The sequence below is a fragment of the Apodemus sylvaticus genome, chromosome 16, assembly GCF_947179515.1.
Source record: "Apodemus sylvaticus chromosome 16, mApoSyl1.1, whole genome shotgun sequence".
In the NCBI taxonomy this organism is placed as follows: Eukaryota; Metazoa; Chordata; class Mammalia; order Rodentia; family Muridae; genus Apodemus; species Apodemus sylvaticus.
The window spans coordinates 87,467,175-87,486,160 of NC_067487.1; the positions used below are offsets into that span (position 1 = coordinate 87,467,175).

At 39.6% G+C, this 18,986-nt stretch overlaps 1 long non-coding RNA gene across 1 annotated transcript in view; it reads left to right on the top strand.

Moving 5' to 3' along the window:
* The first annotated feature begins 5,768 nt into the window (after positions 1-5,768).
* Positions 5,769-18,986, top strand: part of LOC127666822 (uncharacterized) — a 70,833-nt gene continuing 57,615 nt past the window's right edge. Inside the window, exon 1 of the long non-coding RNA XR_007973721.1 lies at positions 5,769-5,922. This is a non-coding gene — a long non-coding RNA (uncharacterized LOC127666822). The remainder of the gene's footprint in view (positions 5,923-18,986) is intronic.

Here is an 18,986-nt window from a genome sequence, read left to right on the forward strand (position 1 = left end):
CCTGTCATTTTTAGTGTTATTTTTTAAATTTGATTAGTTAACTTCTTTTGGGTTTGATGAAAGAAGGTTACTATCTTCCTTTTTCCAGGGTGAAGATTCCCTCCTTGTATTGGTGTTTTCCTCCTATTATCCTTTGTAGGGCTGGGGTTGTGGGTAAACTTGGTTTTGTCATGGAATATCTTAGTTTCTCCATCTATGGTGATTGAGAGTTTTGCTAGGTATAGTAGTTTTGGCTGGCAGTTGTGTTCTCTTAGAGTCTGCATGAGATCTGCCCAGGATCTTCTAGCTTTCATAGTCTCAGGTGAGAAGTCTGCTGTGATTCTGATAGGTCTTCCTTTATATGTTACTTGGCCTTTTTCTCTTACTGCCTTTAATATTCTTTCTTTGTTTAGTACATTATTATGTTACGGGAGGTATTTCTGTTCTGGTCCAGTCTGTTTGGAGTTCTGTAGGCTTCTTGTATATTCATGGGCATCTCTCTCTTTCGGTTAGGGAAGTTTTCTTCCATAATTTTATTGAAGATATTTGCTGGTCCTTTAAGTTGTAAATCTTCACTCTCATCTATGCCTATAATCCTTAGGTTTGGTCTTCTCATTGTGTCCTGGATTTCCTGGATGTTTTGGGTTACAAGCTTTTTGCATTTTGCATTTTCTTTAACTGTTGAGTCCATGGTTTCTATGGTATCTTCAGCATCTGAGATTCTTTCTTCTATCTCTTGTGTTCTGTTGTTGATATTTGTTTGCATCTATATCCCCTGATTTCTTCCCAAGGCTTTCTATCTCCAAAGTTGTCTCCCTTTGAGTTTTCTTAGTTGTTTCTACTTCTGATTTTAGATCCTGGATGGTTTTGCTTAGCTCCTTCACTTGCTTGTTTGTGCTTTCCTTTAATTCTTTAAGAGATTTTTGTGTTTCCTCTTTCATGACCTCAGCCTGTTGACCAAAGTTCTCCTGTATTTCTTTAAGTGATTTTTGTGTTTTCTCCTGAATTTCTTTAAGTATGTCCTTCATGCGTTCCTCTACCAGCATCATGACCAGTGATTTTAAATTCCAATCTTGTTTTTCTGGTGTTATGGGGTATCCAGGACATGCTGTTAAAGGAGAATTGGGTTCAGATGCTGCCATATTGCCTTGATTTTTGTTAGTGACCTTCCTGCGTTTGCCTTTTGCCATCTAGTTTTCACTGGTGTTAGCTGGTCTTATCAATACTGGACTCACCAGTGCAAGCTGCCTCTTCCCAGGTGGCCTCTGGTGCACAGCTGACCTCCTGCACTGCCTGGAGACAGGGTGCTGTGGCCCAGACTGTTCAGATCCTGAAGCAGACACCTGAAGGCTCCCACCGGGTCCTGCTGGACTCAGCAAAGCACACTGACTCCTCCCAGCCGGTCTCCTGGGTGCCCCTCTGCCCTCTTGCAGGACCTGGAGATGTGGTGTTGCAGCCCAGGCTGTTCTGGATCCCGAAGCAGAGATCTGAAGGCTCCTGCCAGAGGCCTCAGGACTGGAACCTAATCTGGGTGCTGCTGGAGCAATCTGTGCGCTCCCAGTCTGCCTCCGGTGCACACCAGGCCTCTTGCACTTCCTCATGAATGAATTTTTAAAAAAGTGTCTATTGTTCTAATACTTAGGTTATTGTTCCATTTTCACTATTGGATTTAGTGTAGATTATAAATTTAACTCTTATGTAGCATGCAGAACATTGAAGACCATTGCTCCTGTAAAACAGAATAGAATGTAGCTCAGGGATTCACCTTCTCTCTGACTTTTTAAAATGTTAATGGGTACAAAATGTATCTAGAGTCTATATTCTGACATGTCACTGTTGAAATTGCACTAAAAAAACCAAGGTGTGTATAATGATCACCGTGCAATTTGATTTTAATACTTTCTAGGTTATACAAAATGGTGAATAAAGAGAAAGTGTAGTATAAAAGTAATTTCTAACCAGTGACATTAAATAGAATACTCAGTAACTTAGCTAAACCAGATGTGTCCTCAAGACAGAGAAGACCAGAAGAGCAGATAGTCCTGCCAGGAAATGCACTGTTGCCTCCGCTGTTTGATTTCAGCTATGGCAAATGCTCAGTATTATAGAAGAGCAATCTGCCTGATGTCTTTCAACACCTTTGTGACTTAGATCCAATTCCTTTGCAGTAAACATTTATACTGATTTTCACCCATGACTCCCATAAGCCCCCTTCCCTCCCCCTGTTCTCCCACCCACCCCTTCTCACTTCCCTGGTCTGATTTTGTTCTATACTGCTACACTGAGACTTTCCAGAACAAGGGGCCACTCCCCTGTTCTTCTTGTACCTCATTTGAGGTTTGTTTTGGGTATTCCAGTTTTCTAGGTTAATATCCACTTATTAGTGGGTGCATACTATGATTGATCTTTTGAGTCTGGGTTACCTCACTTAGTATAAAGTTCTCCAGCTCCATCCATTTGCCTAAGAATTTCATGAATTCATTGTTTCTAATGGCTAAATAGTACTCCATTGTGTAGATATACCACATTTTTGGTATCCATTCTTCTGTTGAGGGATACCTGGGTTCTTTCAAGCTTCTGGCTATTATAAATAGGGCTGCTATGAAGATAGTGGAACATGTATCCTTATTACATGCTAGAGAATCCTCTGGGTATATGCCCAGGAGTGGTATAGCAGGATCTTCTAGAAGTGACATGCCCAGTTTTCTGAGGAACCCGCAGACTGATTTCCAGAGTGGTTTTAGCAATTTGCAACCCAACCAGCAGTGGAGGAGTGTTCCTCTTTCTCCAAATCCTCGCCAATACCTGATGTCTCCTGAGATTTTAATTTTAGTCATTCTGACTGGTGTGAGATGAAATCTCAGGGTTGTTTTGATTTGCATTTCCCTAATGACTAATGAAGTTGAACATTTTTTAAGATGCTTCTCCACTATCCGAAGTTCTTCAGGTAAAAATTCTTTGTTTAACTCTGTACCCCATTTTTAATAGGGTTATTTGATTCTCTAGGGTCTAACTTCTTGAGTTCTTTGTATATATTGGATATTAGCCCTCTATCTGATGTAGGGTTGGTGAAGATCTTTTCCCAATTTGTTGGTTGCCGATTTGTCCTTTGATGGTGTTCTTTGCCTTACAGAAACTTCGTAATTTTATGAGGTCCCATTTGTCAATTCTTGATCTTAGAGCATATGCTATTGGTGATCTATTCAGCAACTTTCCCCCTGTACTGATATCCTCAAGGGTCTTCCCCAGTTTCTTTTCTATTAGCTTCAGAGTGTCTGTCTTTATGTAGAGGTCCTTGATCCATTTGGAGTTGAGCTTAGTACAAGGAGACAAGGATGGATCAATTCACATTCTTCTGCATGCTGACCTCCAGTTGAACCAGCAGCATTTGTTGAGAAGGCTATCTTTTTTCCCCGCCCCTTTGTCGAGGATCAAGTGGCCATAGGTGTATGGGTTCTTTTCTGGATCTTTAATCCTGTTCCATTGATCCACCTGCCTGTCACTGTACCAATACCATGCAGTTTTTTAACACTATTGCTATGTAGTATTGCTTGAGGTCAGGGATACTTATTTCCCCAGAATTTCTTTTGTTATTGAGAATAGTTGTAGCTATGCTGGGTTTTTTGTTATTCCAGATGAATTTGAGAATTGCTCCTTCCAACTCTATGAAGAATTGAGTTGGGATTTTGATGGGTATTGCATTGTTTGAACTATTAAAGGAAGTCTGCTGACTTCTAAATTATATAACCAGTGACTTGCTATAACCCAAAAGATCAATGACAAAGAGAAATTAGCAGCAGTGCGGACGTAATGTGTGGTCAAATATGTGAACAATATCAACAAAATAGAAGTTATGTTTGCTTGCATACATTAGAGATTATGTATCCCAGAAATATTCACTAAAAATAGTGACAACAAAAGTTTCAATTGTTCACAAACATGGAAGACATTCTGAAACAGAAGTATGACTTGGTGAGTCACAGTGGATCATCCTTATGACTATCATCTTTTTATTCCATGTACATTTTTCATTTCCCCCTGAATCTAGGGAAACATTTCAAGCAATATTTTGAGTGTTTATTCTTACTTTGATTTTATTCATGGAGGTCCATACATGAGATAAAATTACTCTGTCTGCTTTCTTCATATTTACAAATCTAGTAAGCTTGTTTTAAAATAACTGCCTCTTTGTTCAGTCTTTTAGATAAACTCCCAGAACCAAATGCTGCTCTTCTGGGACAACATTTTAGGATTTTATATAAAATTGCATGAAATTCTTCTATTAAGCTAATGCCACCTTACCATCTATCTGCTGATATAGCACCATATATCTCATGGCTTCCTAGCTATCACAATAAAGTCCTGGAAATTTTTATTGCCTAAAAGGTAATTAGGCATAAAATTTAAACCTGGCTTTGAGAAGCCTTTACAATGAGATAGGAATGAGGGATTATTCTGAGAGTCTAGGCTATTTTGTTGTTGATGATGGTTTTGATTTTGCTTTTGTTTCATTTTGTAAAATAAGTAAAACTGTAAATGGTGTTTGTCTGGAGAGGAAAAATCATTGGTGGATTTTAAGTAAGAAAAATATAAATGAGTATTTGAGCTCAATGACTCAGTGTTTTGTCAGTTCTGATACAGAATATGCTTAGATTAAACTAATGAGAACAATGCTGTGAAATGATCAAAAATCCTGGGTACTGGGTTCTGCAATCAAGACTGAATTCTGATATAATTAGTGTAGAATGTGTGAAATTCTACTCATTTTTAATGTGGTTTCTTCAACCAAAGAAAGGCAATATAAAATTAGTGTGGTTAAATATACCGTTGGCCTCTTGATGCTAGTTATGATTGGTTTAGAGAAATTATAGAGTACAATTTTCTATTTGCCTTTCGAAAACTATACTAAAATATCAAAACATCTACAGTATTGGTATTAAATGTTTATTTTGACTCTCAGTATTTGAATTTATGAATCATTATTAATTGGCCAACTGCCCTTTGACCTGAAAGGAATATATTTTAGGACAGCATAACTGAGAATAAATATTCCTCATATTATATAGGGTCAAATATGAGAAGGAAAAAATAGGATTCAAAAGACCCTGACATGGGAGATCCATAAGTCTCCAGTTTCCTCCACATACGCATTATTTCAAATACCTCCCAGCATAATAAACCTGAGATTGCACTGTTCCCATAGCTTCTGCATTGAGCCATCAGAGACATGGGAATGTTTCTGCTCAGATGGGTTCGCCTGTCTCTAGCTTTTTAGTTAGCCCTTGGGAGCTGTGAGTAGGATGGAATCCCACGTAAATGTCCAAATTCAAAGGTCATCTTCCCTCCTGTTTCTATAAGGACCCTAACAAATATGTACAGCCATGAATGTGTCAAAGACATCCAAAGTTAATCAAATGACCAATGTGTATAACATACTGGTCATCACAAGGTGAAAACTGGAAAACATCCTCTTATATCAAATTGGACTATGATGATCTCACTTGAATATCTGATCTTACAATGTTTAAATTTCTTACAAGAATCCCACCCCTATGGTTTATTAAAGCTAATATTTTCTCACAATTTTGAACTACATACTTTTAGCCTCCAAGAGTTTTAAATAAAATGTGATTTGTAACCATGCAAAATGACAGAGACCCTCTGTATTTGCCCTGTTTTATCACAGATTTCCTGGTAACATTTATAATCGAAAACTCTCCAAAATTTTTCGGATTAGACATGGTTGCAGTGTGGTAAGAAACATCATTTTTCATCCACATGGAGCAAATACTTCATGTTCCCAGAATACTCCATCTAACATCAGCAACATAAAGGAACTAGAACATAGACTCAGCAGCTGCCACAGTAGGAGGACATGGACCCCTGGCCATTGTGCACTGGCGGAAAGTCCAGTGGCTCCTCTTCTCTAGGAGAGTATTATAGGTGTGTGTAGATATTCTACGCCATAACGTAAAACTTAGAGTCATTTAGCACTTAAACTATGAATTATAACAAACAGCAATGAAGAATTTAATAGACCATGTAAAGGGAAACTTCACCTGTGGGTTATAAACTCCTATTGTAAGAAATAGCCTCCAAATTTTGGTACCTCTTTCCAATGATCATGAAGTTATATAAGAGGTAAATCCCAGAAATGAGATTCTGTAATTACTTAAGGATGTGTCACTTGCTTTGATATGTAGAGTATTGATATAGATGTGTATAATACAAAGAACAACCACTCAACACCAAATTAGGTTTTCCCTACGTAAAAGATCTGACTGTTCTGAAATTTCCTGTGTAGACCAGGCTGACCTTAAACTTACAAAGATCCATCCTCTTGGCTCAGCTTCTGAGATCTGGGTATAAAAGCATGTTCCACCATGCTTTTCTCTTATGATAGTCTTAAAATATAGCCTAATGTACCCATATGAGAGACATAGACACCATGATCTCAGATTTGAGCTCTTGGTTCGGGGGGAGGAGGTAGTAGCGAGGAAGCCAAGTACTGTAATAGAAATATAGCCAGGCAAGTTGTGTTTTGAAGTGCAGATACTGCTGATAATTTGCAGTTGGCCATTGCTGTTCAGTCAGTAAGTCACACAGGTGAACTAACATGTTAGTACTATTTCATTGTTTGACTCTAATACCTATATGTATTGCTTTCAAGGCAAACACAGAAATTACTTTGTATACCAGAAGCATGGGCCATATACTACAAGTTATCCAATGTCTTATCAAGCAATGCCATTATTAGAAATTTTATAATACTGATCACTTATTTTCTGTGTATGTGTGGTGAAGCATAAGGCATGCAAGCTATAAAATGGGAGGGGCATGCAAGAACTAAGTGCGATCAATTACGGCAAATAATGATTTCCCTTTATTAGATGCAGAGAAACCAGAAGGCAATATGGATATAACACTACAAGCACCTTTTCAAACTACTCTTGCACCAATAAAAAACCAATAAATTCCCACCCATTGTTTGTTTGGACAGAATGCTGCCTTCTGTACTTCTGAGTTTCATTTTGGGTTTCTACAACTGACCTATTTCACATAGTTTCTGGGTACCTTTCTTCTAAGTAAATTATTTAATCAAACTGATGAATGTACAGATAACCTATTTATGAGGGTAAGATCCTTTTAAAACAGATATAAATCCCACTGAAGTTTGAGTCTTCTGATTTAAAGAAAAAGGAAAAAAAGAGAAATGATACAGTATTCCCATGATTTGAACTGATTTCAGAAAAGACCCAAACTCACCAGTTTTTAGAATGAAATGAATCTTTGGAAGTGCCCCATTGATTTTCCAACTGTCAATATCTTCAGCAGTGATTTGACTCCATAATACTCTAGATTGTACTTTAATATAATTGCCTCTGAGATTACTAAATCTTATAATTTAAAACATTTATAGACATTTATTTGATATTATCAATTAATTAGATATACACATTGTTCTTTGATATATATTGATCTTTTTATGCTACTGGGCTTAGTCTATTTTAAAATTGGCACATAATAAGGCTTAGTCTATTTTAAATAGGCTACTAGATTTCCATTGGAAATATTCTTTCACTGTCCAGGATCTATTTTAGCACTATGCCTGTGCCAGGAATTTATTGTGCATATTAACAAGTTATCATGTTAGACACATGAGAATTACTGCCCATTCCCTAGGTTTATTAGAGTAGAAGTTACTGTCATCAATGACTGTACTCATGTAGTCAATTATAATGAGAGAAAATGTGGAGTAAATCTGTGTTTGCTCATCACTTCTACAGAATGAAACCACTGGAGAACGATTGACATTTGCTTGTGTTCTTAAATGCGACAGCATCTTTCGATGTAGACACTGGAAAATAACAAGTCACAGATGAAGGAAATAAAACTCTCAGTACTATAGTGCATAAAGAAAGCTTTCTTAAAATCACAGATATTAGGATTCATAATAGAGGCCATAACAGACAGGAAGTAAAAGAGAAATTTGTTCTGTGAAAGAGAACTATCCCAATAGTAACTTGGAATGGCATGCTTGAGAAAGATAATCGTAGAAGAAAAGAAAAAGTAAGAGAACACTGACCACCAAAATGCTTTGGTGAACAGAAGTGTGATTCAGTCTTGAAGATTAATTAATTCCAAGAAACATTGATGTTTCAAAGTTGGAAAAATCGATGGGGAATAAAATATATTTGAAAGCTAAAATAGAAAAAAAGTGAAATGTCTTCTTCATTCCTTTCAGTTGTAGCTATGCGTCCATTATTGCCATAGCTCTGGTTTACTTTAAAAGACACATTTGTACTTCAGGTGTTTGGATCTGAAATAACCGAAGTTTGTCCTTATCCCACACAGGATATGTTATCCATAATTGCGAGAAGAGGCCAAAGTTCATATCAAATATTCAGATTCGTACCAGAAAAACCACACTGGTCCCTGAGGGATAAGATTTATACTGAACTACATATTAACTGTAGTGAAGAATCTGTGCTCACAGTAGCTTCCGTTTTAAAGGTAAGAACGATATTTGCATCACCAACATTCAGCATCACTCTAGAGATGTACTTTTTAACCTTGAGATTGTCTGATGATGATAGTTTTCTTTAACTATGGACACATGACCTCTGAATAAGAGGCATGTTAAGTAAAATTCTCATAAGCTCAAAGATTAATCACCAAGACACAGGTGAACACCATCTCTTGGAAGTTAACTTCCTTATATATTGGAAGGGCTTGTTTTGGCATTGCAAATGTTCCCAGAGATTTACACTCTGTGATCTGAAAGACCTCTATAACTGTACCATATCAATTAATAGCAAAACAAGAAAAATAGTGCTAAAAATGTGTTTTACAAAATCCATGCCTTAAATCATACTTAACAAAAAAACCTATTCCGCATAAATAAACATAGTACAAAATAGTTGGTCCATCACACACTTACAATAAGTTTTGAAAGAGTTGAGTGTTGCCCTCTGTCCAGTAGATAAACTTAATTCTTTTCCTCCTCTACCAAAAACAATAAAGCAGCACTTTTACATTAGTGAGATATTGCCATTTTAACCCCATGTCAAATAATGAAGAATTAGCCTACCTACTTCTAAACAGTCTACCAAGCTTAAGTTACCAGCGGGCAGCAGTAAGTCTGGAGCAAATATCACTGTTTTATTTTTATTTGGGCCATGATCTGAGTTTGCCTCTCAGTAGATTATAGAGCTATGGCCCCAAACATCAAAAGAAAAGATAATGCTCTGAGAATAGGCATGGTTAATAATATTAGGTAAAGTTACTGAATGATCCATCCTTGGCCCTGGAGCTTTCAGTGTGTGTCTGGCTCTAATTGCCAGAAACCTGGGACCACGTCATGGGGAGGAAAGTGAAGATCAGTAACTGGAGGTGGCCATGAGTTTTCACAGCAATTTAAAGGTACAGGAACACCTGGGAACCTTCCATTTGTCTTATTTGTAATCCTTGGTACAACATGAAAGTTAATTGTGGTATTTCATGAGCAAAGACACTTTTCTGTCCTCAAACTTGCTGCTGCTTGAGTATGTCACATGGTCTCAGACTTCTGATCCCATCCTCAGGTTTCAGGCTTCAATATTAGTTGGTACTGTAGTTCCAGCCTGTCTTTTTCTGTTGTTTCCTGTGCATTGAACTGAGTTGCTGTTATTTAGGCTAGGTCTCAAGCCTAGAGTTGCCCACTAAAGGACTTCTCACCTTCTCAAGTATAGGTCAGTCTCATCAAGACTCCATTTTGGGAGGAATTTGGGAAGGGGAAAACCTGATCAAAATATGTTGTATGAAAATTAAAAAAAAATAAATAAAAAGACAAGAATCCACTATTAATTTAGGAATTCTTGGATTGATCACATACACAGAGTGATAAAAGTCTCAGAAATGGGAATATTGTTTTCTCAGCAAGAGGAGTGAAGTGGTGGCTCCAGCTTACTGGAAACTGAGACAAAGGAACACAGGGACAGGCTCAGCTCCCCTGGGTCCCCTGCTGTGACATGAGACTGGATGATTGCTCTGAGGCAGAGATAGTAAAGCTAAAGCTGCCTGCTTCTTACAAACAGGCAATCAAAGGATAGGGTTCTAAAGTTTGGTTTAATTGTTCTTAAAGCTAGAAGGGAATATAGACTTTGCTGGAGCCATGAGGGGAATTCTTCAATTCTTCCTACAGTTTGGAAGGATTAGAAAGAGCTGCTCATGGGTGCTGGTATTCCTTGCTGTGCAAAGATAGGCTGTTTGGAGGAAGGCAGAGGCAGACAGTAAAAGGCTGCTGGCCTCCAAAAAGCAGACAGAGGATAGAGATGAGGAAATTGGATTTAATTGTTTTTAGGGACAGAAGGGATTATAATGGTAATTGTTTAAGTATACAGCGATATTAAGCTCCCACAGAAGAGAGATTGAGTGAAAACAATGCTTTAGAGGTGATATAAAAAGGTCTTGCCTAGCTATTTCTATTTTACTTTCTTTTTAAATTCTTTTTTTTTAATTCGATATATTCTTTACTTAGATATCAAATGATTTCTCCTTTCTTGGATCTCCCCTCCCCGAAAGTCCCATAAGTCCTCTTCCCTCCCCCTTTTCCCCAATCAACCCCTTCCCACTTCCCTATCCTGGTATTCCCCTACACTGCTGCCCTGAGCCTTTCCAGAACCAATGGCCTCTCCTTCCTTCTTCTTGGGCATCATTTGATATGTGAATTGTGTCTTGGATATTCCGAGCTTCTGGGCTAATATCCACTTATCAGTGAATGCATACCATGTGTGTTCTTTTGTGATTGGGTCACTTCACTCAGGATGACATTCTCCAGTTCCACCCACTTGCCTAAGAATTTCATGAATTCATTGTTTTTAATAGCTGAGTAGTATTCCATAGTGTAAATATACCACATTTTCTGTATCCATTCCTCCATTAAGGGACATCTGGGTTCTTTCCAGCTTCTGGCTATTATAAATAGGACTGCTATGAGCACAGTGGAGCATGCCTCCTTATGACATGCTGGGGAATCCTCTGAGTATATGTCTTAGTCAGGGTTTTATGCTTTCTCCAGATCCTCACCAGCACCTGCTGTCTCCTGAGTATTTGATCTTAGCCATTCTGACTGGTGTGAGGTGAAATCTCAGGGTTGTTTTGATTTGCATTTCCCTGGTCAGTAAGGATGTTGAACATTTCTTTAGGTGCTTCTCAGCCATTCAATATTCCTTAGGTGAAAATTTTTGTTTAGCTCTGTACCCCATTTTTAAGCGTTTTTTTTTTTTTTGTTTTTGTTTTTGTTTTTGTTTTTGTTTTTTTTTTGGCTCCCTGGAGTCTACCTTCTTGAGTTCTTTGTATATCTTGGAGGGCTGGATTTGTTGAAAGATACTGTGTAAATTTGTTTTTGTCATGAAAAATCTTGGTTTCTCCATTTATGGTAATTGAGGGATTTGCTGGATATAGCAGTTTGGGTTGGCATTTGTGTTCCCTTAGGGTCTGCATGACATCTGCCCAGGCTCTTCTGGCTTTCATAGTCTCTGGTGAGAAGTCTGGTGTAATTCTGATAGGTCTACCTTTATATGTTACTTGACCTTTTTCCCTTACTGCTTTTAATATTCTTTCTTTGTTTAGTACATTTGGTGTTTTAATTATTATATGACGGGATGAATTTCCTTTCTGGTTGAATATATTTAGAGTTCTATAGGCTTCTTGTATGTTCATGGGCATCTCTTTCTTTAGGTTAGGGAAGTTCTCTTCTATAATTTTGTTGAAGATATTTGCTGGTCTTTTCAGTTGGAGATCTTCACTCTCTTCTATGCTTATAATCCTTAGGTTTGGTCTTCCCATTTTGTCCTGGATTTCCTGAATATTTTGGGTCAGGAGCTTTTGACTATTGTATCATATCTTCTATATGTTATTATACATATATTTGTATGTTATATACATAGATATATATTTCTATGTATCTTCTGCATCTGAGATTCTCTCTTCCATCACTTGTATTCTGTTGTTGATGCTTGTATCCATGACTCCTGACTTCTTTCCTATGTTTTCTATGTCCCGAGTTGTCTCCCTTTGTGATTTCATTATTGTTTCTACCTCCTTCTTTAGATCCTGGATGGCTTTGTTTAATTCCTTCACCAGTTTTGTTGTGTTTTCCCTTAGTTCTTCAAGGGCTTCTCGCTGTTTGTGTTCTCTTGTATTTCTTTAAGGCAATTATTTATGTCCTTCATGAAGCTCTTCATGATGCCCTCCATCAGCCTCATGACCTGTGATTTTAAATCCAAATCTTGCTTTCCTGGTGTGTTGGGGTATCCAGGACTTGCTATTGTGGGAGAATTGGGTTCGGATGGTGCCATATTGCCTTCATTTCTGTTAGCAACGTTCCCACCTTTGCCTTTTGCCATCTGGTAATCTCTGGTCTTAGCTGGGCCTGCTGTCACTGGCAGGAGCTTGCCCCTCCTGTGTGTGTGCCTGTAGGCCTATCTCATCAACCTTGGGTGAGCTGCTTTCTCCTGGCACAAATTGCTGTGGTGCTGCAGAGTTCTTGGGTGCAGATGGAGTCCTGGTGTGGTATGTCCCAAGTGATCCTCTACTCTGGTGAAACCGGCCTACCAATCTGTTGCACAGTCACAGAAGCAAAGATGACAGCCGAGACGTACTTTCTTGTAGTTGTATTTGGGTATGTACCTCTGTGGCCCCGATCAGCTCTGGATGCAGGCTGTGCTGGCTGTCTCCTCTTCACTGGCTGCTTCGTTTTATAGTTGGCTTCCTGCACTGCTTAGAGATGGAGTGCTATGGCCGAGGCTGTTCCCAATCCAGAGGCAGAGACCGGAAGGCTCTTGCCAGAGGCCTCTGGACTGTATCCTTCGCTCTGCAAGGCCAGACTCAACCTGTGCAGGCTGCCTCTTCCTAGCTGGCTGCTGGGTGTATAGCTGGCATCATGCAGTGCTTGAAGATGGCGTGCTGTGGCACTGCCTAAGGAAGTTAATTCAAGTTATGATCAATCTCAGGTGTCTGCAGAAGCACTCATAACTGTGTGGCAGCTCTCAGCTTCCCAGAAGCTGTGGGTCTGAATTCTTTTTGTACTGTGCATGCCATCACTCTGTGCAGCACCAGCAAACACTGTTAGGAGTTCCTCTGCTCAGACTCAAGCTGTTGTTTCCACCGAACACGCATGGTTTCCTGACTCTAGAGCAATATAACAGAAAATTGAGAATTCATATTTTCCTCTCATCATTCCTCAGCACACATCAAATTAGTGAATCTTTTGGTTATGTTTAACATTTTAAATTTGTTTAAGTTACTGGTTTGCATTTCATGCAAAAAAGAAATCAGTCAATGAATCTTGGCTGGTGTCTTAGCCAGGGTTTCTATTCCTGCACAAACATCATGACCAATAAGCAAGTTGGGGAGGAAAGGGTTTACTGAACTTATACTTCCGCATTGCTGTTTATCATCCAAGGAAGTCAGGACTGGAACTCGAGCAGGTCAGGAAGCAGGAGCTGATGCGGGAGGCCATGAAGGGATGTTACTTACTGGATTGCTTCCCCTGGCTTGCTCAGCCTGCTCTCTTATAGATCCCAAGAATACCAGCCCAGGGATGGTACCACCCACAAGGAGCCCTACCCCTTGATCACTAATTGAGAAAATGTCCCATAGCTAGAACTCATGGGGGCACTTCCCCATCTGAAACTCCTTTCTCTGTGATAAGTCCAGCCTGTGTCAAGTTGACACAGAAAACCATCCAGTACAGCTGCAGAGTAAGACAGAATCCAGCAACTTCAGAGTTGGCCTTACATGAAGCTCCTCCATTTTGTACCATATTATTCTGGATTAAAAATAATGAAATTGGGCTGGAGAAATGGTTCAGTGGTTAAGAGCACTGATTTGTTCTTCCAGAGGTCCTGAGTTCAAATCCCAGTAACCACATGGTGGCTCATAACCATCTGTAATATGATCTGATGCCCTTTTCTGGTGTGTCTAAAGACAGATACAGTATACTTACATATAACAAATAAATAAATCTTTGGGCCTTAGTGAGCAGGGCTGGAGCAAGAAGGGAGGGGGGAACCTATGAAATCTGAATGTTAATTAGTTGTGAAAGTGGTGAAGGTGGCCCTTGTCCTTCCATATAAAAAATTGAGCCAAGAATTATGTCTTCCTGTCAAAAGAAATAAATGGTTTTAAGATAAATTTGCTTCCAACTTACAAAGGAATGTTTGAATTGCCTGTTTTGTATTCCTGTATGTCAGAGATTGTATAAAATTTTCTTGGTTACAAGGGGAAAGAGATTAAGCAGTCCTTGTATACATGATGACTAGGAAGTAAAGCAACAGACAGGAATCCCAAATGAAGAAACCAACTGACCTCAAAGAGATAACATGCAGCTGATCTGAGTTCTGCTCCTGGCCCAGACTCTATGATGCTCACAGCATCATGAGCTTATGCGACCAGCCACTTGTATTTGTGCCATGGACTGACCCAGCCAGGGAAGTCATGACCATGGGAAAACCAGGGCTTTGATAATCAGGAAGGCACAGGTGTGGCGAGGTAATGACAGACAGACACACAAGAGAGCGGTTTGAATCTGCTACAACTTTAATTTTCAGTCAGGCATATTTTTAGTATATTGAGGAACAGGTCGAGGTTGACACACCTCCACAAGCACTCAAACAGTTACTAAACAAGGTACACTTCCATTTTAATTAGAACAGTAAGTAGACATGGCATGGTGCCCACAGGAACTATTGCTCTGTGAACCATGGTCAAAAGCAGACTTAGGTCATGAACTTTAGACATGTGGTGTACGAGTCTAATTTTTGGTTACTTAAAGTTGTGTTAATAATCAATAGGAGAACCTGGGCTTTCAGGCCAATTTGTATACTATAAGCCTTCTTCTGCCACCAAAAGTCAAAATGCTTTAAGAATGAGTACATATTCATTACAAGAGCCCTCTGTACTGCCCTGGAAAGAAAACCCCAATGTGGTCTGGCTCAAGCTAATCTATCTCTAAAATTTAGAATACTATAGGACCTTCTGCCCTTCAATGCTATTACCCATCTGTTACCTTCTTTACCATAAGCACCTGTATAAGGCAATGGCTCATCAGTAGTCCTATATTTTCTCCTACTGTGTTCTTCCTGCTACAAACTATCCATAACATTCCCTAATATCTCATATTCTTTGGTCACTACATTTGCTAAGGCTAGTAATAAAGGGGGGCCCTGATGAGAAACAATCCAAGACCTTCTTTCACTAATGTTCAACATGAGTTCATTGAGTTCAAGACTGGGAGCAGTAGGCGTAACCGCCACATCCTCTTTTCCTTCTACTGGAACATCAAATCCTCCTTTATCATTTAACCAGCTTGTAGGCTGGGATCGTGCTATATAAAGAATTAAGAATAGGAAGAATAAAGAATTAGTGCAGAACCCATAACATAGAAAGCACAGTATCTGTGGAGAACATTGAGGCCCTTTTCAAGGCCAGAGGTGGGCACTCTGCCAGAGACCTCCAGGGAGCCTAGCCCCAAGGGGCATTTATCTCTCGTCTGCCTTAATGATGTACTGTCCTGTCGCACAGACGACACTGGAGTTGGTGTGGCATATTTGCACATTTTCCAGAAGACATCTTGAGCTACTCAGAGGAGTTGGTTTCCTATTTGGGAACAGTCTCAAGCCTCCTAGGCCTCAGCTTCTTTGGTCAACCCTGGGAACAACCCCTCTCGGCTAATGAGCACCTGTTTCTTTGTTTTTTTGCCCTGCCTCTTCAGCTACAGCTGCCTCTTCAGAGCACCCACGGCCTCCCTTTGTTTCTGGTGTGCCATGTTGATGTCTCCCAGGACTGGATATGTCTGAATGCTTGTGGCTGCATATGGATATGGAAACAGCACCTGACTGTGTTGCCCAATCTGGCCTCACATTCATAGTTGCAGGAGAATCTCCTGCCTCAGGCTCCCATGTGCTGTGATGATATGTGGGTGCCATCACCTTGGTTAGAAAATACGTTTGATCAAATACAGTAATGGGCCTGGCTACTTCCAACAATGGGGACATCAAAATTCGGAGCTTCCAGCCATCTTAGCCTATGTCTAACAGTGGGGGGTCTCCATTGTCACTCTGTGGATGTGGCTTTGTTAAGAAAAAACAAGCCAGACAGTGGTGGTACACACCTGTAATCCCAGCACTCTGGGAGGCAGAGGCAGGCGGATTTCTGAGTTCAAGGCCAGCCTGGTCTACAGAGTGAGTTCCAGGACAGCCAGGGCTACACTGAGAAACCCTGTCTCGAAGAAAACAAATCCAAAAAACCAAAAAAAAAAAAAAAAAAAAAAAAAAAAACAAGCCAGGCAGTGGTGGTGCACACCTGTAATCCCAGCACTTGGGAGGCAGAGGCAGGCAGATTTCTGAGTTCGAGGCCAGCCTGATCTACAGAGTAAGTTCCAGGACAGAAATCTGCCTGCCTCTGCCTCCCAGAATGCTGGGATTACAGGCAGGTGCCACCACCACCCGGCTATTTCATTATTAAAGATCGTGTGACTATAATTTTCATAATTGTTGTAATTGGATTCAATGCATATTTGAGAGAAAAGGAGGTTTGGTCTTTCTGTCTATTGTAATGCTAAGTGCGGGTTTCCAAGCCCTGGAATCTGCATGTAGACCTGCGACCCTACCCCCAAGTTATTTCTGAATGATAAATAAAGACAGAAACAGCCATAGTTAGGCAGAAGAGACATAGATGGGTGTTAGGTTTCTCCGGCTTGGGGTCCAAGGAGAACCATGAGAAGGAGAAGGAGGTGCATGAGGGAGAAGGAGAAGATGCCACAGGTTAGGTGAGCCATAATCACATGGCTCCGTGGGCTGGCAAATTAGAGCTACGAGCAGCCCAGAAGAAACAGAGAAAATAGTAAGTAATAATTTGGGGTTATCAATAGGAAAGTAGATTCTAATACCAAAGAGGATTCTAATCTTAGCTTTTGTGCCATTTAAGGCTTATTGCAAAAATAAAGGCCGTGTGTATCTTTTATCGGGGAGCTAAAGGTTGGAAGGTGGGTTAGAAACCTGGGTCGGGATTAAAAACTTCTACAACAATCTGCCTTCAGAGTGCTGACATTAAAGGTGTGCTCCACCATGATAGCTCATTAAAGAGGAATGGCAGCCAACAACCACAGAAGGAATATGTATTTGGAAAAGCATCCTTTGCAACTCAATAAAATAGTTGACTGAGACCAAGTTTATCCATAGAGGCTGAAACATTAGATGTCAAGTTGTTGGTGAGAACTTAAGGTTGATAAAAGCATTGTCAAGTTAATGGCCAGTATAGAGGAAAATGTATTTTTATATTTTAGTAAGGAAAAAAATCTGGCTGTTACCACTCAACCAGGCAGTTCTATTTTGTATTCTATTGGTAGTGAGGAACCTGTCCCTTTCACTATGATAGAATATTAAGTGTAGAGCAGTGTGCCTGACCGTTTCCTGCCAATGTAGAGTGGGAAAATAGTGATATTGTCCCATAGTCCCAAGTTAGAGAAGTGGCACATCCCCCAGTGGCTACAGATGTCCCATTAGTAAATAAAATTCGTAGTTTTGTTTTTGACTTAAATATATTACTTTTTTGCCTGATGAATTACCAACCTGTTAAGTTACAAATACTTAAGTTATGTGGCCTCATTTATTGTAATCACAGAGTTACATATTTATTTTGGCTTATGGATAATATTTAAAAAATTATTGAGCCATAATTGTTAGGAACAGAATGAGTTTGTGAACCCCAGTTTGTAGGGTAATCACTGTATTAGAACTTAGCACGTTAGATGATATTTATACTACTGACTTGATTCAAAATGATTTCTTGAGTCATTGTCTCCAATTCTGGAATTCACTTATTTAGCAATTTGACTGTTCAGCTCCTCTGGAAATTCACTTATTTAGCAATTTGACTGTTCAGCTCCTGTCTCTACTTTATGAGAGTTGGGAGTATAGGCAAGCACCCACCCCTACCCTGCATTTCTGTGGGTGCCACAGATCTGAACTCAGTTCCTCACAGTTGTGTAGCAAATTCTTGACCCACTAAGCCTTCCCCCAAGCCCTGATATCTGATGACTTTAATACGTATAGAGATGAACCATCTCTGTTCTGAACTTTCATATCTTTGAACATCTCCTTTAAAATGACTTTGTCCTCCATTTTATTTGTCCTCTCTCATGGCTGCAGCCAGGGTGAATTACTAAAGTTACTTTTACTGTTTAACTCTTTCATTGATTCCTCCTCTGGAGTATAGGCTCACCAGGTCTCCAAACCCGGCAGGACCTTCATTCTCAGTCGTCCATTTGCCTCCCTAGCTTCCTCTGTCTGGATACTCTGCAGCCTATGCCACTCTCTGCTTCATGCTTCACAGTTCCTAGAATGCACGCTGACCTCCATCCTCTGCCCATGCACATGCTGCTCTGGAGTTTCCCTCCCTAATAGAACTAATCATTCAGTTCATATTATGACTTTATTGACATTTTCTAACTGTGCCCCCCAAAGCTTTCCCTCAGATGTACCTCTGAACTTATCCTGCAGCTGTTGCCTCTCTCACCACACTAAATGTGTTTTAAACACTGGGAATCGACCTGTTTGTCCATTGGCACAAAAGATGTGGTAAAGTGAGTGGTGGACAGAATATATGCTGTGACTAACTATTGGTTAGAATGAATTTTTGTGAACTGTGGTGGAACATGCTTTTCTCAGCCTTAAAAATACAGTTTTTTCATTTTTCTTAGTGGAAATAACAGCTGTGTAGAGACAATTTTTAAAATATCATTCGCTCAAATCTTCATTTTCTTTTTTTTCTTCACTGTTACATTTCAGGACATGACCTGCTGGTAAGGCAGCTAGGAACTCTGTCTGTTACTCCTGAAATTAAGCTGTTTCTATCTTTTCAGTTGTGGGTCCAGAGAAACATGCTGCTTTTTAGGGATAGGGATGGAATATTGAAGTTGAATTTATGAAGGAGGGAGAATGAGAGCGATTTTATTTGAGTAT